Raw genomic sequence first — 27,250 nt, 5'->3', positions numbered from 1 at the left:
AAAGAAAGAAAGAAAGAAAGAAAAAGAAAGAAAGAAAGAAAGAAGGAAGGAAAGAGAAAGAAAGAAAGAAAAGCAAACATGCATAAATGTTCTACTCATGTTGCTACCTGCTTAAAATTTTCAGTGTCCTGAATAAAGTTCAAACTCTGCTGCTTCCAAAGTACTTGGACTTCCACAGCTTGGACCCATAATATTCCATGCACTCATGTCTCTTTTCTTTCTCTAGTCATTTCTCATACCTGAAATATCCTAAGTCACAATCATGAGCTATTTAACTTTATTATCCTTCCTTCAAAGTCGAAGTCACACCTTCTATTCTCCAGAAAGCCTGTCTTCTACCCCATGACTGGTAATCACCTTTTCAATGGGCTCTAGTTACTTATTTGTAACTATCTAATATACATAGTTCACTTTTCACAGTAGACATCTGTTAGTGGCTAATTTACTAAAGTCAGTCAATTAAAATTTTAGCTTTCTTCAAAATAACTACACTTCTCTTCCCTGATGCATCCTAGAGTATGACACGGAGAGAAATTTTAGCAATAATGGGCTTATCATATCCATGTTCTTTATATACTATTTTGAGGAAAAGAAAGTAAAGGAGAAAAGATATGGAATTGAGGATATAGGAAAAGGAAGAAAATTATTTTTAAAATATCAAAAACTAAAATAATTACATATATCACACATATATGTTCATACACATGTTATATACATATGTGTATTAAAGTAGATTTATAAGCAGTTATTTTTTATTTATTCAAACTGCATTTGATCACATTTGAACTAAGAAAATTAAAGCAAAGGTTTATTTTCCTCTGTTCTTTAAATTAAATTAGTTATTCCTCCTTTATAAAATGCACATAATTTTGATCCCAGTTTTTAAGATAGGAATTTATTTCATATGTATGACCACATAATATTTGAAAAATTATGATTGTTTTAATTGTGAAATAATCTGAATTTTTATTTTATTTTATGACCTACCACTGAATAATGTAAGTATATATATATAAATATAAAATTATATACCACTTAATTTAAAAATAAATTTAGAAATATATTTAAAAATATAAAGAAGTCACTAATCTCTGTCATATTGAAACTATTGAAATTGATATTGAGAATCAGTATGAATATTTAAATTCCATACATGTGATAACTTGATAAACTTCATGTCTTAGGCAATGGTAGAAGAGGAAAGGGGGACAAATTAGTTTAGAAGAATGACTACAACATCATTTCTTTAAAAATATTTACATTTATTCCTATAGTATTCGTGGTTTTCAACCCAATGTTATTTTCTGTCACTGTATTAAGTAGATAAAGCCTAAGTATTTGTTTCATGTTCAACAACTAATAATCTCCCAGTTTACCCATCTCAGTTGCCCCCCAGGGCACTAATAAAATGAGTCATGGTTCACAAAGTAAATTTCCTGTGTACTAATTGAAAATTGTTCCAAATTTGTTAAGATCTCAGAGAGATCCTCAGATCTTATGTAAGTGCCATAGTCATTATAATCACTAAGTGTATATCCTAGGATAACAGCCATTTTAAATAGAACATGTCTTACAATTGGTTGATGGGTCATAATCCATTAGTATCATTCTTTGCAGTGTTATGTTTTGGACCAAGACTAAAGCCCACAGGAGCACCTATGAATATATAATAGCAGTAGCAATGTCAGAGGGTACAATAGAGATAACTTTCAACTGTGACATTTAATTTAGAATATTTTCAAAGAAAGAAAAAGTTATATAATATTATACACATTTGATATGAATGTTGGCCAAATAAAATTTCAGATCCTAGAAAATATTAATTCTATATAATGACAGCATACAGAATAAGATAAAATAGCCATATTTCAACCTACACTTAAGCACTCTTCTCTAAATGGCTATTTTATGCCTTAGACTTTTTTTCTACTATTTTTAAGAGGAGATGCTAAAAAAAATATTGTCATTATGGAGAACAGATGATTTAAGATATAACCAAGAAAAGAACCTATTAATTTAAATTTGCACATCAACTCTTTAGGAAGTGATTATATATCAAGATCCAAGGATATACATTTTCTTTCCATTCCATTTTCCTATATTTGAGATTACCACTGTCATTAAAATATTTTGAATCAGCATTTTCTATGTGTCAGAAACCAAAAAAACTGTAAGTTAAGGACGCATTGTCCCATTCTTAGAGGCTCATGGTACACATTAGAAAAGATGAGCATTCACAACGAATGAGATTGTAGCCAAATTGATTAACAATGAAAAGAAAAATGCATAGGAACAGAAAAAGAGTACGTTTTCAATCACTACAATAGTACATTTTAGATAAAATGAAGGGATAACAGAGCACATAAGAAGGCAACAAGTGAGATGGAAACAATGTAAGTTAATAGGCAGTATGGACTTTAAATAGTTAGTACAAATTTAATGTAATTACTCCTTCTGGTTCATAGGTTTTATTCAAAGTTTTAATTCCCTCTGGGGTTTTGTCCCTTTTTTGTGACATATTAAAATATTAAAGAATTAACTTCTAAGTCTGGAAGACTTGAGTACACATGTCTTGACTGTTACATACACTTATTGTGTCAATTTGTCAACTCACTTCACCTGTCGTTCTTCTGGGTGACTTTTCAGGATTATGAATTTCAGAGGAGGTGCCATACTACACTGACAGAATAAGGTTCCTCAAGTTGGAGCAATGGGAGCCTATAACAATGGCCAGCCATGTCTAGTCCCTAACTCATGAAAAAAATATACAAAGACAGTGTTTATATATCTATAAAAACAAATTTATATTACAAAGTATATCTCAGAAAGAAGATCATCCTTTATAAGTAAATATTTATTATTTCTCAAGTGTTTTCTTCCTAACATATAAAGTAGAATTTTTGATTCTCAAAAAATTAAATATTAGTATTTTATTCTACAGATATGTTTTACATTATATGCTAGGTATTGTTCTAAAAGGTTATATATAAATTGAATTTTTGAAACTTAAATCATACTTCACATTGACTACTATTTTAAAGGAAATGAGTTAAATAGTGTCAGAAATTAAGCATACTTGCATAATGTGATGAATCATCCCTTGTTCTAAGTGGTTTATTAGTTTGAATTTATTACATGCTGTGTTTTCTTATGATATCTTACATTTTGGAATATTTATGGCAACTCTTTTTGTGGTAGTCCAAAACTGGAAACTGAGGTGCCCTCTTCTTTATTGGAAAATGGCTAAATAGTGGTGAGAAAATATAGTGGAATATTGTTGTGTCAGAAGAAATAATGAATTGAACAGTTTCAAAGGAAATTCTGTGAAGTGATGCAGAGTGAAACAAGCAGAACAAAAACAATTTATTCCATGATAGAAACATTTTGAAGGACTTTAAAACTCCCATCAATCCAGAGTCCAAAAAAAATGAAGATGGAATATGCTATTCACCTCCTAACATGTAATGAACTTATAATGAAAAAGGAGACACATATTTTGGGGATGTGGCCAAGGTGGGAATTTGTGTATTAAGGGCTTTATTTTATTTATTAACTTTTATTTCCATACTTGGGGGGGGTCAAAACTTAAAACAAGAAATTTAAGCAATTAAAAATAAAAATATTAATAAAATTTATTTTGAAATATTTTATGTTTTGTGACTGATTTTGTGTTTGTCAGAGTGTTTCATTTCCTTCTTATGTTAGAGGATTCCTGGTTTGCTAAAGCAAAGGTGTCAAAATCCAGCAGCAGGTCAACCATATTAAAATGTAATTGGAAATGTCCAACAGAATAAATGAAAATATAATACAACAAAGACAATATCAGTGTGTGTTTTTTTTTAAATCAAAATGTGGCCTTCATGGATCCATTTCTATTTGAATTTGATGTCACTATGAAAGAAGTTGGACTGAATGACTTCTGACATCCCTCTGAATTCTGAGATTCTAAGATTTCATATGCATTTTCTCAGGATACAGATAGTGGAATACTTCCTGGATACTTTCATAAATTCTTCTTAAAATTGAACTTGCATTTAGCTCCTGGACCTTCCAACTGCCCCCTCTTTTTCCCTCCCCAAAAACTAGTTGGCTATATGCAATTTGTAGTTATTGCTTCTACCATATACTAATATTAGTGTAAGCCTAAGAGGTTTTTGGGACCATTTCCACAATAGCAGAACTATAGGAGTATGGCCCATTGTAGATACTTAGAAGTCAACAGCAAGTGTGGTCTGCTGACTACTTTCTTTTATTTATATTCTTTCTCACACACATACGTATATACACATACATACAGACATATACATGTATATGTCTATATGTATATGTATATACATACATGTACACACACACACTTTTAAATTAATTATACATTGTTTTTAGGCAGGTAGATGGCGAAAGAAAAAGAACACTGGGTATGCAGTCAGGAAGACCTGAGTTAAAATTACACCTCAGGCACTTGCTAATTATGGCTGTAGGCAAGTATCCTGTTTGCTTCAGTTCCTCATCCATAAAGATGAACTGGAGAAAGAAGTGGCAAACCACTCCAGTATCTTTGCCAAGAAAATCTCCAAATGGGGTCTTGACAAGTTGGACACAACTGAAATGACTGAACAACAACAAATATCCTTGAGAATATAAGTCTAGAAATGGTGTTGAATAGTATTGGAATTTTAGTCACTTTCTTAAGATGATTCCTAATTGCTTTCAAGAATGGTTGGGCTAATTAACAGCTAGACTTTTGTGGGCCAGGAATCAATAAGGCAGAAACAGAGCAGCTTGAGTTACACTTCTTCAACTTTGCCTCTCTTTCCCTCTATTGTAAGTGCACTCTATTTAGCATAATACCTGGCACCTAGAAGGTGACTAATAAATGTTAATTGATTGATTGATTACTGAACACCAAGGGAAGTTGGAATTAACTTTGCTCCTAGTATGTTGGCTTGAAACCCAGCTGTGAACTCTGTGGGCAAGGAGTATACAAGGATGTAAGGATTAATCAGGATTTTCCTAAGGTCCTAAAAAATTTCCTTGAATGCTAATTTTACCTCCTTGAGACTTCACTTACCTATTTAAAACTGCATTTACCTGGAAGTCAACTACCATATTTTTATTAAAGTAATTGCTTAACTGATACATCAGATTATGAGTGATCCTTTGCACAATAATTCCCTGAACCTCTCCCAAACATCTACTAATGATGCATTAATGTGTCAATGTTTCTGCAGTCCCAACAATAACTTTGATTCTTTCAATACTTCCTCAGTGAGAATTTGCTAGCTCTAAGGTTAAAAACTACATTTGTTTTGTGTTTTGGTGATTTGGAACAATCTTTCATATGGTTAAAATTAGTTTGCAACAGTTGATAACCTTTTCTTTGTATCTTCTGTCTACATATCCATTGAGTAATAACCTTTTGTCTTACATGTTTTTGCTAATTTCCTTTATATTTTTTATCAGATATATGTGATGCAAGTATCTTTTTGTCAGATTATCATTTTTCTTCCTATTTCAGTTGCATTGATTTTGTTTGTGAAAAATTTTCATTGTAATACAATATAAATTATCTCTTTTATCTTTTTGTGATTTCTCCTACCCTTTCTTTGGTTAAGAATTCTCCTCTTAGACATATTCACCCCTTTTTCTTTAGTATGGAGGTGAGTTTTTATACGCAAATCGGGTATGAATATACTAGTGTGTGTGTGCATGTATTGTGTGTGAACGCGTGCGCGTGTGCCTGTGCCCATGCAGTTGCGAACCTGCTTTCCAATTTTCCAATATTTTCTCTAAAATAGAATTCTTCTGACTTATGTTTGCAGGTGTGTTGCACAATAGTTTTTTTTTAAATTTTGATTGTTTTTTATTTGTGCTTACTCTGAGGCTTTTACATTGATCTATTTAACCAGGACCAAATAGTCTGGACAAGACCTATTAATAATATAATTTGTTGATATGAAATTATATTCTCCCTTCATTTCTATGTTTTCATTATTTTTCTTGAGATTATAAAACCTTCATTACTGGGAATAATTTATTCTGTCTAGTTTTTTAAAAGCATCCCATTAGCAGTTGAACTGGAACACCACTAAAACCATGAATAAATGTAAATAATATTGTCTTTTTGGGTATTTTTTGTTGGGTTAAATCATGGGCTATGGATTCACCCCTAGATTTATGTCATTTTTGATTTCCTTAAAAATGTACTGTAATTTATTGGTATAAGCATTGAGTATATAAATTTTCTCCCAGATGGTTTGTGTATTGTATAGTTTTGTTTCATTTTGTTTAATGGAATTTCCCTTCCTATTATTTCCTCCTGAAATTTTCTATTTTGTGTAAAGATGTTGATAATTTTGATGCAGTTAGTTTGCATCCTGCCATTTTACTAATGCTATTAATTATTGCCACAAGTTTTTCTGCTAAATTTCTTTGGTTTCCTAAGTAAAGCATTTCTACTTTACTAGTTACAAGTTGTTACTAGCAAACAGGGATAATTTTGTCTCCTCTTTGCCAGAGCTTTTGCCTTTAATTTTTTTCTCCTCACTTTTACTGTTATCTTTTGCATTCCTACAATGATGCCAGATGTTCTTGGGAAAGTTTACTTTATCCCTGTATTTGCTTCTAGTGACTCCTGACTAGAAATATTAGCCCTTGTTATAGTTATCTATTTATCTTATTGAAATACAACCCCTTCTCTGGTTAATCATTTCAGTGTTTTTTTTTTTTAAACAAAAATTAGTGTTTTACTTTTTGAAGGACTTTTTTCCTTCATAAACTGATGTAAACATGTAGTTTGGACAAGTCCTATTAATAATGTAATTTGTTGATATGAAATTATTATTTTAAATAACATTATCATATTTTCCCAGAGTTGAACCATACTTTCATCCTTACTGTAAATGTAATTTGATGGTAGTATTTTTTCTAGAAATAGCAAACATTTTAAATATATTGCTGTAAAATATTTATAACAATATTCATTAATTTTTAGTCTCTAATACTCTTTTCCTACTTTGTAACTCGGGTTTTACCTGGTTTGGGTGTTAAGGTCCTGTGGCATCCCTTTCCTTTACTCTCTCAATCAACGACCTTGCTTCATAATGAGGAAGAAAAAAAGCTAATTTAAAAAGAGCTCTCCCTTCTTCTGACTCCTCATCTAACATGTCAGATATCTTACCCTCACTTTCTCTAAATTTACTCCAGTCTCACATAAAGAAGTGGCCTTTCTCTCCAAAACCAACCTTATCTTCATGTACTCTTGATTATAGCCCACATGTCATCCATAAAATTGACCCCGCTATCATCAGCAACAAAATATGACAAGCCTTTAAAGAGGTGGGAGTACCAGACCATCTTAACTGTCTCCTGAGGACCCTGTATGCAGGCCAAGAAGCAGCAGTTAAAACCAAACATTGAACAACTGGTTGGTTTAAGATTAGAAAAGAAATATAAGAAGGCTGTATATTGTCACCTTAGTTATTTAATTTATATACAGAGTACACCAGGATAAATACCAGACTGGATAAATCAAAAGCTGGAATTAAGGTTGCCAGGAGAAAGACCAACAATCTCAGATATGCAGAGAATACAATTCTGAGGGCAGAAAGTGAAGAGGAATTAAGAACCTTCTTGATAACGGTGAAACAGGAGTGTATAAAAGCTGGATTGAAGCTTAATATTAAAAAAAAAAAACACCTAAAATCTTGGCAACTGGTCCCATCACTTCTGACAAATAGAGGGGGAAGGAATGGAAGCAAGTGTCAGATTTTATGTTCTTGAACTCAAAGATCACTGCAGATAGTGACTGCAGCCATGAAATTAAAAGATGCTTGCTCCTTGGAAGGAAAGCTAAGGCAAATGCAGACAGTATACTAAAAAACAGAGATATCACCTTGCCAACAAAGGTCTATATAGTCAAAACTATGTTTTTTTTTTCAGGAGTAATTTATGACTGAGATTTAGACTATAAGAAAAGCTGAGCACAGCAGAATCAATGCTTTTGAATTGTGGTGCTAGAGAAGACTTTTGAACATTTATTGGACAGGAAGGAGATCAAATCAGTCAATGCCTAAAGAAATTAATTCAGACTATCCACTGGAAGGTCAAATACTGAAGCTGAAGCTTTAATAATTTGTCCACATAATGAAAAGATGGGACTCATTGGAGAAGACTCTGATGCTGGGAAAGATTGAAAGCAAAAGGAAAAGGGGATAGCAGAGGATGAAATGTATAGATAGTATCATGGAAACTACAAACATGAATTTGAACAGACTTTGAGAGATAGTGGAAGACAGAAAGGTGTGCTGTGTTATGATCCATGGGGTCATGAAGAACTGCACATGCCTAAACAACAACAATGAAATCATCCCCAGTCTCTCTCTTATCTTCAGTTTCTTTTTTCTATAAGCTGCTTTCCTGCTGTCTACAAATATGCCCATGTCTTTCAGAACCTTAAAAAACAAATAAGCATCAACTCATTAGATCCTACCATTTCCACTAGCTGTTATTCTTTAGCTCTCCTCCACTTCATAACTAAATTCCATAAAAACCCGTCTATATCCTGTGTCCTTCCTTCTTCTCTGCCTTCTAACCTCTTCATTCAAGTGACACTGCCTGTACAAAGTTAAAAAGTATTTGTTAGTTGCCTAATCTAAAGGAATATTTTCACCCTTCTTGACCTCTCTGCCGAAATTTACCTCATTAGTAACCTTCTTCTCCTGGATACTCCTCCCCTTTCTTCTCCCCCTGCCACTTCCTCTTCACCTCAGACCCAGGCGGAAACAGTATGGGATCCTTCACCCCAAAGTTTCAGAAACAGTGATGCCCTTAGACCACTGTCCATGCTTCTAGACTATCACCCGAAGCAATCAAATAGAGAGCAACCATTGCAGAGATGAGATCTGGCAACTAAACTTGCAGGTATTGTTGCTGATCTTGCCTATTCCACCGTCACAACTTTCGAAGACCCACCCAGAAAAGAAATTTGTCAGTGTTAGTCTTTGGAAATTGTGTATTACTTAATGACTAAATATACAAATATAGCTTTAGATTAACCTAGAGTTTGGGATGGTAAGAATAAATATGGGAAAGATTGAAGTAAGTATGGTCAACCCCCAGACCCTGTTTAACCCTGCTGCAATTATTTCTATGATTTATATATGACTCACTCATTATTCAGGATACCACCTAATTTAAAATTCAGAGCCATTAAACAGAAATGTAAGAATTTGGGAGATGATTTCTACTGTTACTCCACTGGTGGTTTTTGATCCTTGGCCTGTGGCTCTACTTGTGTTGAAAGAGCAGAGGGAAGAGGGAAGAGTGTTAAATACTGTTTACTTGAACGTCTTCCTCTCCAGAGGCAACTTACATATGTATTTGAATGTTTGGGTGGAACATTGCAGTGGAATGTCCCTTACTTCTTTGTATAATTTCAAATTCTCTACAGGTAGTAACAAAGCCAGTCCCTGCCAGGCTTTGGGCAAAATGTTTTCTTGTCTGTACTGAAACACCAATCTGGAATCAAAGATGAACTGAGTTCACACCTTGTCTCTGACACATATTGACAGAATCACCCTTGGCTGGTCACTTGGCCTCTCCCTGCCCCAGGCACATCTCCAAGAAGATGAGTTGTTCTCCAAGAAGATGTTTCTAGGTCCTTTACTCCTAGAATTCTTTAGGTGTGTACAACTATATTGACATAACATGTATAACATGGAATTTCAACTACCGCTATATATTTTTAGAAAAATAACATGTTAAAATTCAAATTTCATGTTAGTAAGGAATTTGGTTCAGTAATCAACCACAGTATCAACACACTTTCAGAGACCTCATAAAAACACAAAGGGATAATGGTTTTTGTTGACTTTAGTTAAGTAAACTAAAACTAGATAGAAATAAATATCAAAGGTTTCCCAAACTTCACACATAGCAGAAAATTATAGATGTCTGGAAGAAGTGATAGCTAGTCACAAATAAAGTCCAAGCAGAAATAAAAGAGGAGTTGGGTCTCTAAAAGTACACAGCCCTTGAACAATGCTCCTTAGGTAATCAAGTTTGAAAAGCCACACCTGAAATACCTTCTCTGTCACATACCTAGAGGCATACTAAGAGCTGAATCACGCTTTGGTCTTTGTTTTCCTCTTGAAGCAAAAGTAATTAATTTCTTATGGTAGAAAGCCCAGGGCAGGGTGGGGGTGGGGGAGGAGAGACAAACATGAAGATTCAGACATTATGGGAAAATAGCAATCCACTGGGTTCAGTCAAATTCTTAACTAAATTAACCTATGCCTCCAAGATGACAAGAATTATTTTGAATTTTCTTTGGGGCTACTCTCCCCTGCTTCCTTCTTTGCTTTCTATCCACTGAATACCCAAGCAACATGGATATCAATGCGTGCATATGTATACACACAACACACATATAAAGGTATATATACATAAATTTACATATACATTTAATGCTATTTGATCATATATTAGTGATTTCATGTTTTGATGAGGGGCATATAAACATACACATATGTTGAGAAACATGTATATATGTAAATATATCTAATCAAAAGATAAATCATTACTAATAAAGTGATGATTAGTATTATAAGCATGTGTGTGTGTGTGTATGGTTGTGTTTTAGCTAACAGGCTTCTATAAATTATTTTATATGTTCCAAGCTCCATCCTAAGCACTGGGGGTACAAAGAAGGGATGGAAAGTTCCTGCTTACATTCTAATGGGAGGAAATAGCATATACATAACTGAGTACATATAACATATTCAGAACATGTAGAAGGTATTCTAAGTGGGGAAGGCATTAACATCTGGGTGGATCTGGAAAGGCTTCTTGATGAAGGTCAGACTTAAACTGAGTCTTGAAGGAAGCAGGGAAACTAAGAAGTGGAGGTGAGGTGAAAGACAGTTCTAGACATTGGAGACAGCCATCAATCAATAAACATTTATTAAGCACCTCCTATTTTCGAGGCAAGTGCTGGGCTACAAAAGGAGGCAAAAGACAGTCCCTGTTACCCTCAATGAGGTCAATCTTAATTAAATGGTGGAGTCAGAACCCAGATTTCTGAAAGGTTAGAACAGAATGACAGGAGGTGAAGGGAGCAATGAGAAAGGAGCAGCTTTCTCAAGGACTTTAGCAATGAAGTGGGGGGGATATAGAGAAAGATAGCAGAGATAGAAGGATGGAGTGAGTTTTTTTTTAATAACATGAAAGACAACTATGGCAGCAGGAAAAGAGTGGATAGATATAAAGACCCTGAAGAATAGAGTGTATATAATAATGGGGGCAATTTGACAATTAAAAGAGGAGGGGCTAGGATCAAGGATACATGTGGAAGAATTGTATTTCACAAGGAAAAGGGTCACCCTTCAAATACAAGAATGAAGAGGTGGCCTGGCATATAGTAAACACTAAATATTTGTTTTCTGATTACTGATTGACTTGTTGACTGTTATAGGAAGATTTGTAAGCTATATCAATGAAGATATTGAGGAGAAGCAAAAGGTCTTGGTGAATGATTTCCATTTTTTCAGGAAAACATGAGCCTGCTTCTCTACTAAAATGGTGAGTGGAGAGGTTCCCTAAGATCTTGGGAGGAGCTGTTATGAGAGGCTTATGGAGAGATGAGAACATTTGAAATAGCCATTTTAGGGAATAAGATAGCCAAGCAATTACAATAAATCTCTTATTCCGTCAAGGACCCAGCAGAGATTAGATAACATATTTTTGTAGTACACCTGATCAGCATGGTTTCAAGATTTCCTGAATAGAGCTTGCTCTATTCAGCACCAAGGGCATAGAAGTAAAAAAGGCAGTAAGTGAGAGTAATCCAAGGTTGAGGTTTAACAAGAAGTCTTTAGTGATAGGACAAGATGTCAAGAGATGAGAGAAGATAGTGCAGAGTTGAATCTCCACCAAAGGGTGGAGATAGAGAAGGGTGGAGAGTTTAGCTTATGTCTGTCTGTGCCTATCTGGTCAAACCATGAAAATGACACAAGCTTCTTGAAGCACACAAGTTTTGAAAGCCTTTTTGAAATGCTTCTAGGAGGGACCAATGAGGGACTGAGATCAGTGTTCTTCCAGTTAAATTTGAAGAGATTCATCATCAAGTGGATATAATGTACTCTTCAGACCCAATTTGTCTGGAAGATCATCTTCCAGAAATCTAGCCTCAGACATTTGCAAGATTTGTGAACTCGGGCAAGTCACTTAATCTCTGTCTGCCTCAGTTTCCTCATCTGTAAAACTGAGATTACAATAGTACCTAACTCCCAGGGTTGTTGTAAGGATCAAATGAGATATTTGTAAAAAAAAAATGTTTAGCACAGTGCCTGGCGTATACTTAGTGCTATATAAATATTATTTACTAAATTATAGAGAGGCTGTGATCTGCCTTAGTAAAGGGAATATACACACTAACAAAATTAGAAATGTTTTGAATATACAGTTATATATACATGTATAAATATACATGAATATATATACACAATTTATGTATTTATATTATTTTAGCTTTGTTTGGTTTTTTCCTAGTTTTCCCTTCATGAAGATTGAGGTGAAATTGAGAAGCAAAGGGGTATAAAAGCAAGACTATTAGACTTGAAATTTAGAAGACATGTTCACATACTGCTTCTCATACTTAATTAGTTGTGTGTCAGTAGATTTTTTTTCCTCTCAGCCCCAATTTTCTTCTTCTGTAAAATGGTAATGATGATAGGTGTAGCCACAACTCCAAAGGATAATAATGAGAATAAATAAGGAAATGTTTGTAAATTATCTTGCAAAAATTCTGACACTCTACATGGTGTCCCAAAAAGTTTTAAGGACAACTTTAAACTTTAACAGATACTAAAATTTTCAGCTTTAATTGCAGATTTAAGCTTTACTATCTTAAAGACTTTGGGGACACCCTATGTAAATATAAGCATAGAGAAAGGATGGTGGTATTTTAATAGTTAAATAAAATTGATAATATGAAAGTATATCAAAGGGGGAAATGGCATAAGATTAAGGAAAAGAGAAACAGCCAAAGTTGTGTCTAGACACTAGGAAATGTAGAGAGGTGAAAAGGTCAAATATTGTCCTATTACCAGTCAGCATGCTACAATTCCAACTAATTCAGTGGAATAAAAGTATTCTGACATTATTAGTTTCCTAAATTCTATTGAAAATCTCCCTCCTCTGTTTTCTTTATTTTTTATTATTAATAAATTTATTTATTTTTAGTTTTCAACATTTACTTCCACAAGATTTTGAGTTCCAAATTTTCACCCCATCTCACCCCTCCCCCCACCCCAAGATGGCATGCATTCTGAATACCCCTTCCCCTAGTCTGCCTTCCCTTCTATCTCTCCCCCCCTTCTCTTAACCCCTTCCCCTTCTATTTTCCTATAGGGCAAGATACAGTTTTGTACCCCATTTCCTGTATTTCTTATTTCCTAGTTGCATGTGAAAACATTTTTTAAACATGTGTTTTTAAAACTTTGGGTTCCAAATTTTCTCCCTTCTTCCCTCCCCATCCACCCTCATTGAAAAGGCAAGCAACTCAATATAGGTTATATATGTGCAGTTATGCAAAACACTTCCGTAGTAGACATGCTGTGAAAAACTAACTCTATTTCCCTTAATCCTATCCTGCCCCCTCATTTGTTCTAGTCTTTCTTTTGATCCTGTCCCTCCTCAGAAGTATTTGCTTCTGATTACCCCCTTTCCCAATCTGCCCTCCTCTCTATCATTCCCCTACTCTCTTGTCCCCTTTCCCTCCTATTTTCCTGTAGGGTAAGACAGATTTCCATACTCAATTGAGTGTGTATGTTATCCCTTCTTAAGTCAAATCCTATGAGAATAAGATTCACTCATTCCCTCTCACCTTCCCCATTTCCCCTCCACTGTGAGCTTTTTATTTTCTGTTTTTTTTTGTGTGTGAGAGATAATTTACCCCATTCTACCTCTCCCTTTCTCCTTCTGCTGGTATAATCCTCTCTCACCCCTTAATGTTATTCTCCAGATATAACCCCTTCATCTTCAACTCACCCTGTGCCCTCTGTCTGTCTATCTGTCTATCTATCTGTCTATCTATACATAGATATAATTTTTCCCTCCAACTATCCTAATACTGACAAAGGTCTCATGAGTTACAGATATCATCTTTCCATGCAGGAATATAAACAGTTCAAACTTAATAAGTCTCTTATGATTTTCTCTTTCCTGTTTACCTCTTCATTTTCCACTTGAGTCTTGTATTTGAAAATCAGACTTTCTATTCAGGTCTGGTCTTTTCATCAAGGATGCTTGAAGTCCTCTATTTCACTGAATGACCATTTTTCCACTGAAGGGTTATACTCAGTTTTGCTGGGTAGGTGATTCTTGGTTGTAATCGTATCTCCTTTGCCCTCCAGAATATTATATTCCATGCCCTGCGGTCCCTTAATGTAGAAGCTGCTAAATCTTGTGTTATACTGATTGTGTTTCCACAGTACTTGAATTGTTTCTTTCTGGCTGCTTGTAATATTTTCTCCTAAACCTGGGAACTCTGGAATTTGACTACATTATTCCTAGGAGTTTGACTTTGGGGATCTCTTTCAGGAGGAAATCGGTGGATTCTTTCAATTACTATTTTGCCCTCTGATTCTAAAATATCAGGGCAGTTTTCCTTGAAAATTTCTTGAAAGATGATGTCTAGGCTCTTTTTTTTGATCATGGCTTTCAGATAGTCCAATAATTTTTAAATTCTCTTTCCTGGATCTATTTTCCAGGTCAATTGTTTTTCCAATGAGATATTTCACATTGTTTTCTAATTTTTCATTCTTTTGGATTTGTTTTATGGGGTCTTGATTTCTCGTGAAGTAACTAGCTTCCAATTGCTCTATTCTAATCTCTAAGGAAATATTTTCTTCAGTAATCTTTTGGACTTCCTTTTCCATTTGAACAATTTTGTTTTTTAGAGCATTCTTCTCCTCATTGGCTTTTTGGACCTCTTTTGCCATTTGGGTTAGGCTATTTTTTAAGGTTTTATTTTCTTCAATATTTTTTTGGGTCTCCTTTAGCAAACTGTTGACTTGTTTTTCATGATTTTCTTGCATCACTCTCATTTCTCTTCCCAGTTTTTCCTCTACTTCTCTTACTTGCTTCTCAAAATCTCTTTTGAGCTCTTCCAAGGCCTGGGACTGATTCATATTGTTCTTGGAGGCTTTGGATGTAGAAGCTTTGACTTTGTTGTCTTCTTCTGGTTGTATGTTTTGATCTTCTTTGTCACCAAAGTAAGATAATATAGTTTGGCTCTTTTTGTGCTGCTTACTCATAATCCCAACCAATTACTTGAGTTTTAAACTCTTTGTTAAGGTAAGAGTCTGCTTCCAATGTGGAGAATGTACTGTCCCAAGCTTCGGGGGTTTGTATGGATGTTTTCAGAGCTACTTCTAAGGACCTGTAAATTTCAGTTCTTCCAAGGTGGTATGATGAGGGGCAAGGTGTTTCCTCTCCACTGCCACTACAAGCTCCACCATGCCAGCACTCTTCCTTGCCCCAGGACCACCTCTTAGAACTGTGACCCAGATCCAAGCATGGGCAAAGCAAGAGATTCCTGCCTCAGCACTGGCAAAGAGATCCCTGCAATCCCTCTCTGATCAGCTACTCGATTCCCCCTCAGTCTGTGGGCCAAAAGCTTAGGAGGCAGCAGCTGCCTCTGTTTCCTTTGACCAGCCTGGGTCTGTAAGTTAGTTCACATATTTGAAAGGGATACTGTCATGTGTTTCTACTGAGTTTTTGAAGATGCAAAGCCACAACACACACTTTTCCAAGGTGAATGGGCATTAAAATATTCAACATACCACTATGTTTAAGTAAAAATATCTCCCCCTACAGTCAACTCTCCAGGTGCCTTAAGTATTTCCAACCCTTACTCATCTTTCACAAATTATTTTGGATCTGATTAAACAGGTGCCTAAAATATCATTAAATCATTTAGTCATCTTCATCTGTAAGTCACATAAATTAAATTTGATAAGAAATGCAAGATCTGAAAAGTATGATTAGTCTGAAAAAATGAACCATCACTTTTGGCTTCTGTCATGAATGTGTTTAAGTCTTCAATTTTAACATTATATTCATATAGACCTTTTGGCACAGAATACATGTACAGCCATCTTCCTCCAGTCATTTAACTGGCAGACTAAAAAATGACTATATTTTGCTAACGTAGGAAATGACTTCATCTACCTAGAAGGCTGCCAACTCTTGAGAAATCAAGATTTATATTTAGGTGACAAATTTAGGTTGAGGATTTGTGAACCTCACTATTTTAGAAACAAAATAGTATTAGGGTGGAGATTTGACTCTTTCTTTTTCCCTCTTCTACTGTAAATGCTAATACTAACTTGTTCTTGGTTCCCATATGGACTACTTACACTTTGCATGGTGTTTGTCTGTAACCTCAAATAACTTTTTGGCTCTAGTACTAACTAGACAACCACAACAGTAATAAACCTGGTAGAGTGGGCAGGTCTTGTCTCTGTTTTTCTTGTTAGGTATGTTTATTTTCTGGTATGGTATCTAGAACAAAATACACTCATAATAAATGCTTGTTGAATTGAATTCCTTTTTTTCTCTTTTAGTCCCCTGTACTTCTTTCTTGGACTCATAGATTGGTCTTTCATTTCTGTATATTTCCAGTATTATTTGTGGACTGTAATAAAAAGCAGATCTTTAATATTTTCCATAGTTCTATCAAAAAGACTATAGTGACTTTGAGAGGAAGTTCAAAAATAGATCATGCATTGAGTTTGATTGAACCCAATGAGTGAGGCAACTGTGTCAGGTGAGATTCTTTTTTGGTGTGAATTTTAGAGTACAGTGGGAGCTCTTTATATTTAGAAAAGTAACATGCTATAGTATGACCCTTTAAGCGGGCAATTACCACTTGTGGGTATTCTATATCATATTCCGTGGTGATGACATTACATATACTGCATTCTCTTATAAACTAGGGTAAATATTCTGCTAGTATAGTGAATCATGTAGTTACCATGTTCTATTGTTTTGCTTCTAAGCGTCTATATTCAATGAAGTAAATCTGACATCATCATTGTATACTAAAACTGATACTGTGATCAAAGAAATAATATTTTGACTAGATGTTCATTGACGTGCCTTATTACCATACCTATTGTTTATCCTCATCCTCTTCTCCTTCCTTTCTAGAACCATGAACCATGGTTCAATTCAAGTCTGCCATTGTTCCAAGATGGGCAATGTCAGTATAATTTTCTGTGGCCCCACTCATAATTCCAGTAACTTTATGAACCAAAGTCCCCCTTTCTAGCTACCACTACCTTATGTGTGTTGTTTGCCTTATTAGAATGTAATGTCCTCAAAGACAGGCATTTTTTTTGCTTTTGTATCCATAACCTCAAAACTTAGCACCATGTTTGGCACAAAGCAAGTATTTGATAAAGATTTTTACATTCTTTCATTTCCCTTTTTAAATCAAAATGGCAAATATAAGGGTACTATACATAAACTTCTAAAAGTTTTTTTTCATGGTTGAGGATACTTGAATGAGAGTTAGAAAGGACCTTAGAGGTCACCTAGGTCGATGTCTTCATTTGACAGGTGAGGAAGTTGAGGCCCACAGTGGCTAAATGACTTGTCACAGGGTGTATGTGATGGAACTAATACTTGAACTGAGGTTGTCTTACTCCAAATCCAGTATTCTTTCCTCTGTACCACTCTGCCTCTGAGTTTTACAACACAAATATGGAAAAAAAAAATCTATTTTGAATTTTTTTAGAGGCTGCTATTTAGCTTGGCTTTTTTCAGGCACCTTTGATTTCCTATTACAATTTTTTAGGGGAATCAATCCTCTATTTATTAACATTTTCACATTAGTAAACAAGAGGAGGTCGATTTTGTCCATTTTTGCCAATGGCTAGTAGTTTTGATAAAATGTGTGTTGGGGAAGTAATATGAAATTCTTGGTTAAAATGATGACTTAGGATTATTTCTGGATTTCATTACTCAGTCTATTTATGTTCTCCTAGTACCAAGAATAATTGACTCTAGTAGATGTGAGAGTACAGGATGAAACAGGGTTTCCACTCATCTGTGTTTCATCAACTGCACCCCTGTTGGACAACAATTGGACCTTCAAACAAACTGTGTTTGGAACTGCTGCCCAGAGTCATTAGGGATGTGCCTGAGGGTCTCATCCAGTTGCCATAGAAACCTTCCCCTCCAGTGATATACAGTAAATCCCTAAGCAAGGGTGATGAATCTATGCTGAAAATATAAGAAAGGTGAAGAAATTATAGGAATCCAGGGAGAAAACAATAGAAACTAGTCACAGAGAAGCAGTTACCTATGTATGTGTGTAAATCTGTCTTCTGAAATTATTCATGTTGATACATTTTTTTTCCAAGTTAAGTTCTTTAGGACTATTTATTTGATAATAAACTATTAAAATAGAGACAAATACTCTCATTTTAATACCTATTCTATATCTTTCACTTCAGCTAAATGACTCTGAAATAATTTTATTTGCATTTTTAAGGATTATTCTATTTTCTCAATAGAAATTTGCATCAGGAAGAAATATGAAGTCAAACCAGATAGAGTATTTTTTTTCAATCAAGACAATACTGAGTTATTCAAGAATTCTTCTGACTTTTCCTACCTTCCACATACTTAATGATAGTATTTCAGGCATGATAAATGGGCTAAAAAGAGTGTCACTTTATACTACTAAAGTAATGTCACCAAATGATACAAGAAAAAAAAATGATGCTATTAGAAATAACCATGGAACTGTAAATGCATCCTTTGTTACCAAGTTGTGCTGTTTTAGAACAAAAATTCTATATAGATGACATGAAATAATGGCATTAAAGTGGCTTCTCAATAATAACTTGTGATTTTTTTCTACTCATGATGTTATTTTCCTTGGATATGCCTTTACAAAACTATTTTAAAAATTAATGATGAAATACTGATCAGGGATATGGATGTGTTTCATCAGGAAGGACATGTAAAACATATAGAATCTAGACATGCATACATATAGAAAAAATTAATAAAATTCCTTCATTAGTCATTGAAACATGATTTAGACTATATGTTTCAGGAAAATTTCTACTATTATAATTCACTTATAATGTGACATGATGGATGAAATTGTAAACCTTTTTGCATGAAAACATCAAAATAGCTAAGTTAAAAAGGGAAGCTGTCAATTGTCCATTGGGATTAGGGGGTAGACTTTGCATTAAATATCTCTGATCCAGATATCTGAGATATCCATAAGGAACTATTGTGAACATACTAGACCAAGAGTTACTCTCTAATGGATAAGAAATTAATGGATATACTATCTTTTGTCTTTTCTTTGTAATTCCAGTGCTTAGCATAGTACCTGGTATATCATAAGTATGTAATAAATGCTTATTTGTTGATATGAACAGACGTCACAAAATAACAACTGCAAACTATTATTAGCTATATGAAAACTTGCTGATTTTCAAATCCAAATAATCCATATCACCTTACATTCAGAAAGTTGGCAAAAAATGACAAAAGGTGAAAATAGTAAACTTTAGAGTGGTTGTAGATAAATATCACCAGCACTTAGCATAGTTTCTAACACATACTAAACACCGAATAAGTTGTAAACCACTTACCAATACCTATAAGCAGACCTCGGAATTTGTTCAACAATTTTCTAAAGCAATTTTAAATTATGTAAAAAAAATCTAAAATATCCTTGCCTTTTGACCCAGAAATCATACTGTTGGCATATGTGCCAAGAAGGTCAAAGTTGGAAATAAAATTCCCACATAAACCAAAATATCATAGATGCACTTTTTGGATTAGCAAAGAATTGGAAACAAAGTTAATATTCATAAGTTAGGGAATGGCTCAACAAATTACAGTGCATGAATTTAATAGAACATTAGTATTTTGTAAGAAATGATTAATACAAAGAAACATGGGAAGACTTAGGAACTATTTCAAAGTGAAATGGGCAGAACAAAGAAAATAGTATATACAATGACTACAACAATATAAACAGAAAGAATAACAACAAAAACAAAATTTAGCATTGGTAATTGTAATCAATATTGACACCAAAGAAGAAGGGGGAAAATGTAACTTTTATGTAAAGGTCAAGAATTATTCATTCACATCTTTGCATATACTCTTAGACTCATTTGATGTGTTAGTTAGTTTTGCTGAACTTCTCTTCTGTGCCTCTCCCATCCTCCATTTTTTTTAATGAGAGGGAGGCAGTGCTATATTTGGAAATGAAGGTGATATAGAATATATAAAAATGAAATACATTAATAGTAGTTTTTTATTAATTATAGCACAATAGATACATTGTCTTTCAATATTTTACTTTCATTTAGATGTTTATAGTCATGACTTTTCTAGCATTTGTATCTTTAAACACATATACCATATTATATATGAATACATATACCAAGAGATTTGATGGTATCGTATTACTTTTTTTACTTATAAATTTATGTTAACCTTTTATCTTTTTTGGGTTCTGATAGTTTCTGATTGCAATAATTTTTTCCAATCACATCACCCACCAAACTAAAACTAACAAAAACAGAGCTATGTTTTTTTGAAAGCCTGTTCATTCCTTGTGTGTTTTTTCTGATTTACAATATAGCACTTTTTTCCCCCTAGCAATAAGGATGGGATCCTCTTTGAACTGCACAACATAGACAATAAATCTCCTCTCAACAACTTCAGGTAAGCAATAGAATATATCTTCTACTGTAGAACCACAGCAGATATGCTCAAGATGGCTACTTTGGATCATCTTGAAAAGTACAGTGTAAATCATCCTGCTTTCTAAGATTCATCTACAGAGATTTTACTTCTATTTACAGCAAACAAAAAACAGGATTTGGAAGAGTAGCATTTTATTTTCCTGAAAGTTTCTGAGTACCATCTCTATCATAAGATCTTTTATTTCAGGCAATTTCATAATTCACATGGCAGAAAAATTTTAGATTTGGGGTATTTTTATGATACCCTCACAATATTGTAGCATTTGGAGAAAAGTACTTACAAATGTCCTTGAGTACAAAATGGAAATTTATTAAAGTTATACCATTTCAATAATAAAAACACTATCCATAGTATTTCCTTACAAAGCCCATTAATAAAGATGCAGATTCCACTATGCATTCTTTGAGCTAGTACTACCTAGTTTATATTGTTAGGAGCTATTTTGTGTATTTGTAGTATAGCTCCTTCACAGATACTCTTCCATTCAACAATATTAACAATAATCTGCAATGTTTCATACCACTAGCAATCAGTGTTCAAGACATCTATATTATTGGAATAAATAAATTTTGGGACCTTGTTAGCATATTCCCCATGGTGTCTTATGAGGAACTGGGAATTTGCAAGGAAGTGTCAGTGTCATTCTTTATATTTCCAGCCATTGAACCAATTTGACTAAAAGTTATAAATAAACTTTTTGCTCTGAGGTAGAAATGGATTGGGGCTAGTGTGAAATGGTTGAAGAGTTTGAGCAACTAATCAAATAAGGCACCTTTAAATCAGCATAGGTGTGCTTGGTAGTGTCAGGCTAATTTTGATGGCATGAGAGCTTAAAGGCATGACTTTGAAAAGACTATAAATGTTCTATAATTATGGCACATAAGCAAAGGCCAAAATCAAGTTTGACCTTGTCCAACTCTATCAAATGGTTTTGTTTTTGTTTTGCATAGGTATCTAGCATTAGATAGATAGTATGTCTTTTAGCTTACAATTAATTTTTATGTTGTAAAATACTATAAAGCCTAATACCATGGGGCTAAAGATATAGAAATAATAGGCCCTTCTTCAGAGATGGTGAAAATAAAATAAAAATTTGCCCTAGGGACTTCTGGATCTAATGAGAAGATCAATTATAAATGTAAGGAAAAGGCAACCCCTTATTCCATGTATCTACCAAAGGCAGGTGATGATGATGCTTTTGTCTCAGTTTTGTACTCATGACTTAATTATGTATTGTTGTGTTATTCATGAAGATATCTAAAATAGACCCAGGAATAGGGAGGAATAGTGTATTCAATATCTACATGGAAAATGATTCTCCATAAACATAATCTTGTCAAGGACAATTGATATAAAGTAGGACATTCTTCAAGGAGACAGTTTAAAATAATTACATTTCTGCTTAGCCTTAAATCTGTTACCATCTCTTCAAAATAAAACTAAACAAATTTGAAGCTTCTGTGTTTGGCATAGTGCCTGGTACATAGATGCATACAAACCAAACTGTTTGCTACTATTACCTGGTCATAACATTGATCCACTAAAACAACAACAACAATCTAACAATATTTTTAGAGATATCATTTTTTCCAAATAATCACAATCTTCAGTCTACATGGAGCAAAAAGACTTTCAAAATACAGAAATGTCATAGGGGAAGATCAAAATCATTTACAGGTTGTGAGCACTTAGAAGAAGTTGGTGATCATTTTAAGCCATTGTGAGTTAGTCTGACTTCATAGTGCCACCTGTATAGCAATATGGCATTTGACAAACTAATAATATTCTTATGAATAAGTTTAAGATATGTGAACCAAGTGGTTGAAGTTAGGTGGACTAAGATATAATGAATGATTGGATACAAAAGAAAAAAAAAGAATGGTTCATTATCAACCTGGGCTAGAGCAAGTTCTCTGTCAGTATGAAAATGAAGATGAAGCCTTATTTCTGGATGAAGACATCGAAGCCTTTTTTTGAATCAAATTTGAAAATGATCTGAAGTTTGGAAGCTATGTTAGCAAAAATGCTGACATGTTGGATGACAATTATAATTAAAAAAAACTTGAGAAACTAGAATGATCAGCCATATTTAATAAGATAAAATATAATGGAAATAAATATAAAGTCCTATGCTTAGATTTAAAAGAAAAATAAACATTTCAAGTACAGAATGGGGGAAACATGGATAGATAATAGTTTAAGTGAAAATGACCTGGTAGGTCTAATGGTCTGTAAGTATACTATAATTAAACAGTAAGATGTAACTACCAAAAAGTTATCAATTTTGTGCTTTATTAATAAAAACAGAGTATTTAGAATGGCAATAATTTTAACATGAAAGAAATACTTAATCTTAGGATTGCATCAAAAGGTATAATGCTGAAAATTAGAGTGTTGGAAATCCTTGTCTAATCTACCTTGGCCAGATGTCTTCTGGAGTACTTTTTCCACCCAGTTGTGGGCACCACATTTTAATAATGACATTGATAAACAGTCACTTATCCAAAGGAGGAAGGGTAGCATGGGGAGGGAAGTGGAAACCATGCCATCATGATGAGGATCAGTTGAAAGAATATGAGATGTTTGGCCTGGTAAGTAAAAGACTCTGAGTGAGGGTGGGAGGATTATAGCTGTCTTCAAGTTTTTTAAAGTGCTATTTTGTTGATTATTCATAGTATATTCCCAGAAATTAGAACCAAGAATAATTGCTAAAAATTGTAGTGGCAGATTTCAGCTTGATATTAAAAAATGTATCCATTTGGAGGTAGTGAGTTTCCTGTGAATGGAGTTTTCAACCACGGGCTGGATGTTCAGGTATCAGGGATTTTATATAAGGGTTTCCTGTTAAAATACTATTTGGCTCAAATCATTTTCTTATTCCTTTCTACCTCTAAGATGATATGCTTCTCTTATACTAGGCTACTCAGGATAATCTGCCAAAATTATTCAACTCACAATGAGAAGTGATCCAGAAGCCTGGGTCAAGCATTTTTTTAAATGTATTTTCACTTTCATTGATAAATGTTGTTTTAAGTACTATCAACATAATCAAATGTGGTACCAAAAAAAAAAGACAGTACAGGTAAGAATAATAACCCAAAAGCAGAAAGATAATGAATCATGCCTTCTACATTTTGTCAGAATGAGGTTTTGAGTTTGTGGGAAGATATTAGAGATCCAAAATTGAAAAAAAAAGAACCTTCAATAAAATACTTGAAAATACGCAAAATAATTTCAGAAGGGGTCACAAAATGGATAACTTTGCTACTATTATTAAATTTAATATAACAATTGCTAATATTTGTATAGCTCCTACTGTATGCTATGCCTGTGAAATGCCCCAGGAATACAAATAAAGGTAAAAGATAGTTACTGCCTCCAAGGAGCTCACAACTTAATGAGTGAGACAAGTAAATAGTTGTCTACAAATAAATTATGTAAAGGATAAATTGGATATAATCACTGAGAGAAGAAACTAGAATTAAGAGAGACTGGCAAAGGCTTCTTTTAGAATGTGAGATTGTAGCTGAACCTTGAAGAGAACCAGAAAGTGGAGATGAGGAGAGAAAACATTCCGTGCATTAGTTAAAACCAATGAAAATTCACAGAGACAGGAGAGAGAATGTCTTGTTTGAGGAAAAGCAGAGGTCAGTGTAATTATATCTCAGAAATTGGAGGAGAAGGGACAGTGTGAGGTATATGAAGACTAGAAAGGTGGAGATAGGGGTGCTTTGGGTTAGTTATGAAAGGTTTAGACTATAAATACAGGCTTTTATATTTCAGCCTAGAGGTTATACGGAGCCATTAGAGTTTATTGAGTAGGGTAAGGGACATGGTCAATTCTATGCTTTAGGAAAATCATTTTGACTGTTAGATGGACTGGAATGGGGAGAGATTTGTGTCAGGGAGACCAGCCATCAAACTATAGCAGTAGCACTGACATGAGTTGATAAAGGCCTACGCCAAGATAGTTGCAGTGTCAGAGGAGAGAAAGGGGCATATTTAAGAGATGTTGCAAAGGAAAAATTGATAGGCTTTGGTGTTAGACTGTATGTATTGCAAAGTTGCAGATGATACCTAGGTTGTGAACCTGGATAACTGGGGGGATGGTGGAACACTCATGAAGTTAGAAAGAAAGGAGAATTTTATGGGAAAGATAATGAGTTTGGGTTTTGGCTTATTAAGTTTAAGATGTCTATGGGCCATCCAGTTCAAGATGTACAATAAGCATTTGGAGATGTGAGACTGGAAAAATGATTTGGCCTGGCTAAATAGATCTGAAAATCATTAGCATAGAGATAATAATTGAATCCATGGGAACTGAGATTACCCAAGTGAAATAGCGGAGAGAGAGAATACAAGGACAAGGATAGAGCTCTGTGGGAAACCCATGGTTAGTAGGAATAAAGTGGATGGAAATCCAGCAAAGGACAGTGAGAAAGAGTGGTCAGATAAGTAGGAGGAAAACCAGGAAGGAGTTGTGTCACAGAAACCTACAGCCACACGATTATGAAGAAGAAAGTGATCAACATTATCCAAAGCTGCAGGAGGCCAAGAAGGTTGAGGATGGAAAAAAGGCTCTTAGATTTGACAATTCAAAATTCTTAATGACTTCCAAAAGAGCAATTTCAATTTAATAATGGGCTGGAAGTCAGACTAAAGAGGTAAGATGAGAGCAGAATTTTGTGATTTTATGTACAATCATGTTTCTATTGCTTTTTGTTTAGTGCAATGTTTATACATGGTGATTTTTAAGTTAAATAAGAAAAATATGAAAAAAAACCTTGAGACAAAAAAATCCTGCTAAACAAAGCCAAAGAGGAAAAGAAAATTATGTAATACTAAAACATCACAGGATCATAGACTTTAGAAATGAAAGAGACCTTCTAAATGACCTAGTCCAGCTCCCTCATTTTTCATAAGGCAACAGTTAAGGCCTAGATAGGACATGAGAGAGTCACAGAGGTCATAAGAAACAAAACTAGGATCCAAACTGAAATCTTCAGATTTGGAATTAATTCCTCATTCTATCCTACCACACTGCAAAAACATATTGCAATAAGATGATCATGTCACTTGTTGTAATTACTTAAACCTCTTTCTCAAACAAATTAAAAGCAAAAGTCAAAAGAGCAAACAAAGAAAATACCCTAGACAAAAATAGCTGGAAAGTGGTTGGGAAGTAGGGCACATACAAGCATATTCTTATTATTTAATGTTTGTTAAGTAAATAGAACATAATGTGCATTAATGGTAATGAGGTAGTACTGATATCCATATTTAATATAAGTTTTACTGCTTTTTGATGCTATCTCCACTTATGTATTTTATTTTCTTCACTCTGACCCACTACATGTGACTTCTGTGTTTCTTTATTTTATTCACTTTGCCAACAACCTTAGAACAAAAAGTTTATTTCCAGTTCTCTGTTACCTATGTCTCTTCTATGAGAATTTTTGTGTAAATGTTGTTTTTTCTTTTTTTCTGCCTTGTCAATAATCTCTATAGGGTATAAACTAACCTGAGTATTTCTGGGTAAAGAACAACCATGTAAGTTTCTAAGGACCACATCAGAGAGAAAATTTGATGTTTCAAGGTGATGCTATTTTCATTTCCATTCCCAACCACTATTGTAACAGATGATTTTTAATGATGTAGTGCTATTAAGTTCATTTGCAACACAAAGTTTACCACCCAATGTTGGATTTACATTTTTCTGAGTTTATTTTCAACAGTTTTTTTCTACATAAACTAATTGAAGCTGTCATCTTTTCATATCATCCCTGTCAAGCAAATGGAAAGATGGTGCACACTGCTGAGATTGCTTTAAAGTGTTTTGTGTATCTTCTTGAATATTATTCTTTTGACACAGAAGACACAATAACACATTGTAAAGCTACCACAAAGTACATTTCTCTAAAAGTTGAATAAAATTACCTAAAAGAATAGGTATAGTATAACATTTTAAACACTTATCATTTACCTTTTGTTAACAAAACATATGTAGTTTAATTTCCATTACTGAATAACAACACTGCCTATTGTAATTTGTCTGAATACCATTACTATTTGGTGTTATCTCTATATGGGGCCATTAAATGATATATAGAGCTAGACTTGGTGTAGGGAGACCCAAGTTCAGATACTGCTTCAGACACATAATTATAAGCTGTGTGAACTTGGGCAAGTCACTAACCTCCATTATGCTTAGTTTCCTCATCTGTAAAATGGGGATAATTATAATACCAACCTTATAGGGTTGTTATGGAACTCAAATGAGGTAGTATATGTAAAACACTTTTCAAACCTTAAAGGGCTATGTAAATGCTAACTATATGTGTGTATTATTCTTGGGCTCTACTTTCTTTATTCTTCTTACACTGAGGGTCTTCCCCTCTCAGATTATTTTTTTTTTTAGGTTAAATAAAAGGGGCTATTC

The 27,250-nt window shown here is 34.0% G+C and overlaps 1 protein-coding gene across 2 annotated transcripts in view; it reads left to right on the top strand.

The window, feature by feature from the left end:
• The window catches only part of SEMA3A (semaphorin 3A), a 596,670-nt gene that overhangs the window by 164,255 nt on the left and 405,165 nt on the right, over positions 1-27,250 (top strand). The window contains exon 2 of one of the 2 annotated variants that reach the window (XM_027838692.1): positions 20,704-20,769. The exons of the other annotated variant lie outside the window; for it this stretch is intronic. The gene's annotated coding sequence lies outside the window, so the exon portion shown is untranslated. The remainder of the gene's footprint in view (positions 1-20,703; positions 20,770-27,250) is intronic. 2 annotated transcript variants of the gene reach the window in all.

The sequence above is a fragment of the Vombatus ursinus genome, unplaced genomic scaffold, assembly GCF_900497805.2.
Source record: "Vombatus ursinus unplaced genomic scaffold, bare-nosed wombat genome assembly UNPS02014830.1, whole genome shotgun sequence".
NCBI lineage: Eukaryota > Metazoa > Chordata > Mammalia > Diprotodontia > Vombatidae > Vombatus > Vombatus ursinus.
The sequence above is the reverse complement of the archived record's forward strand: the minus strand, read 5'-3'. Positions and strand labels throughout refer to the sequence as shown.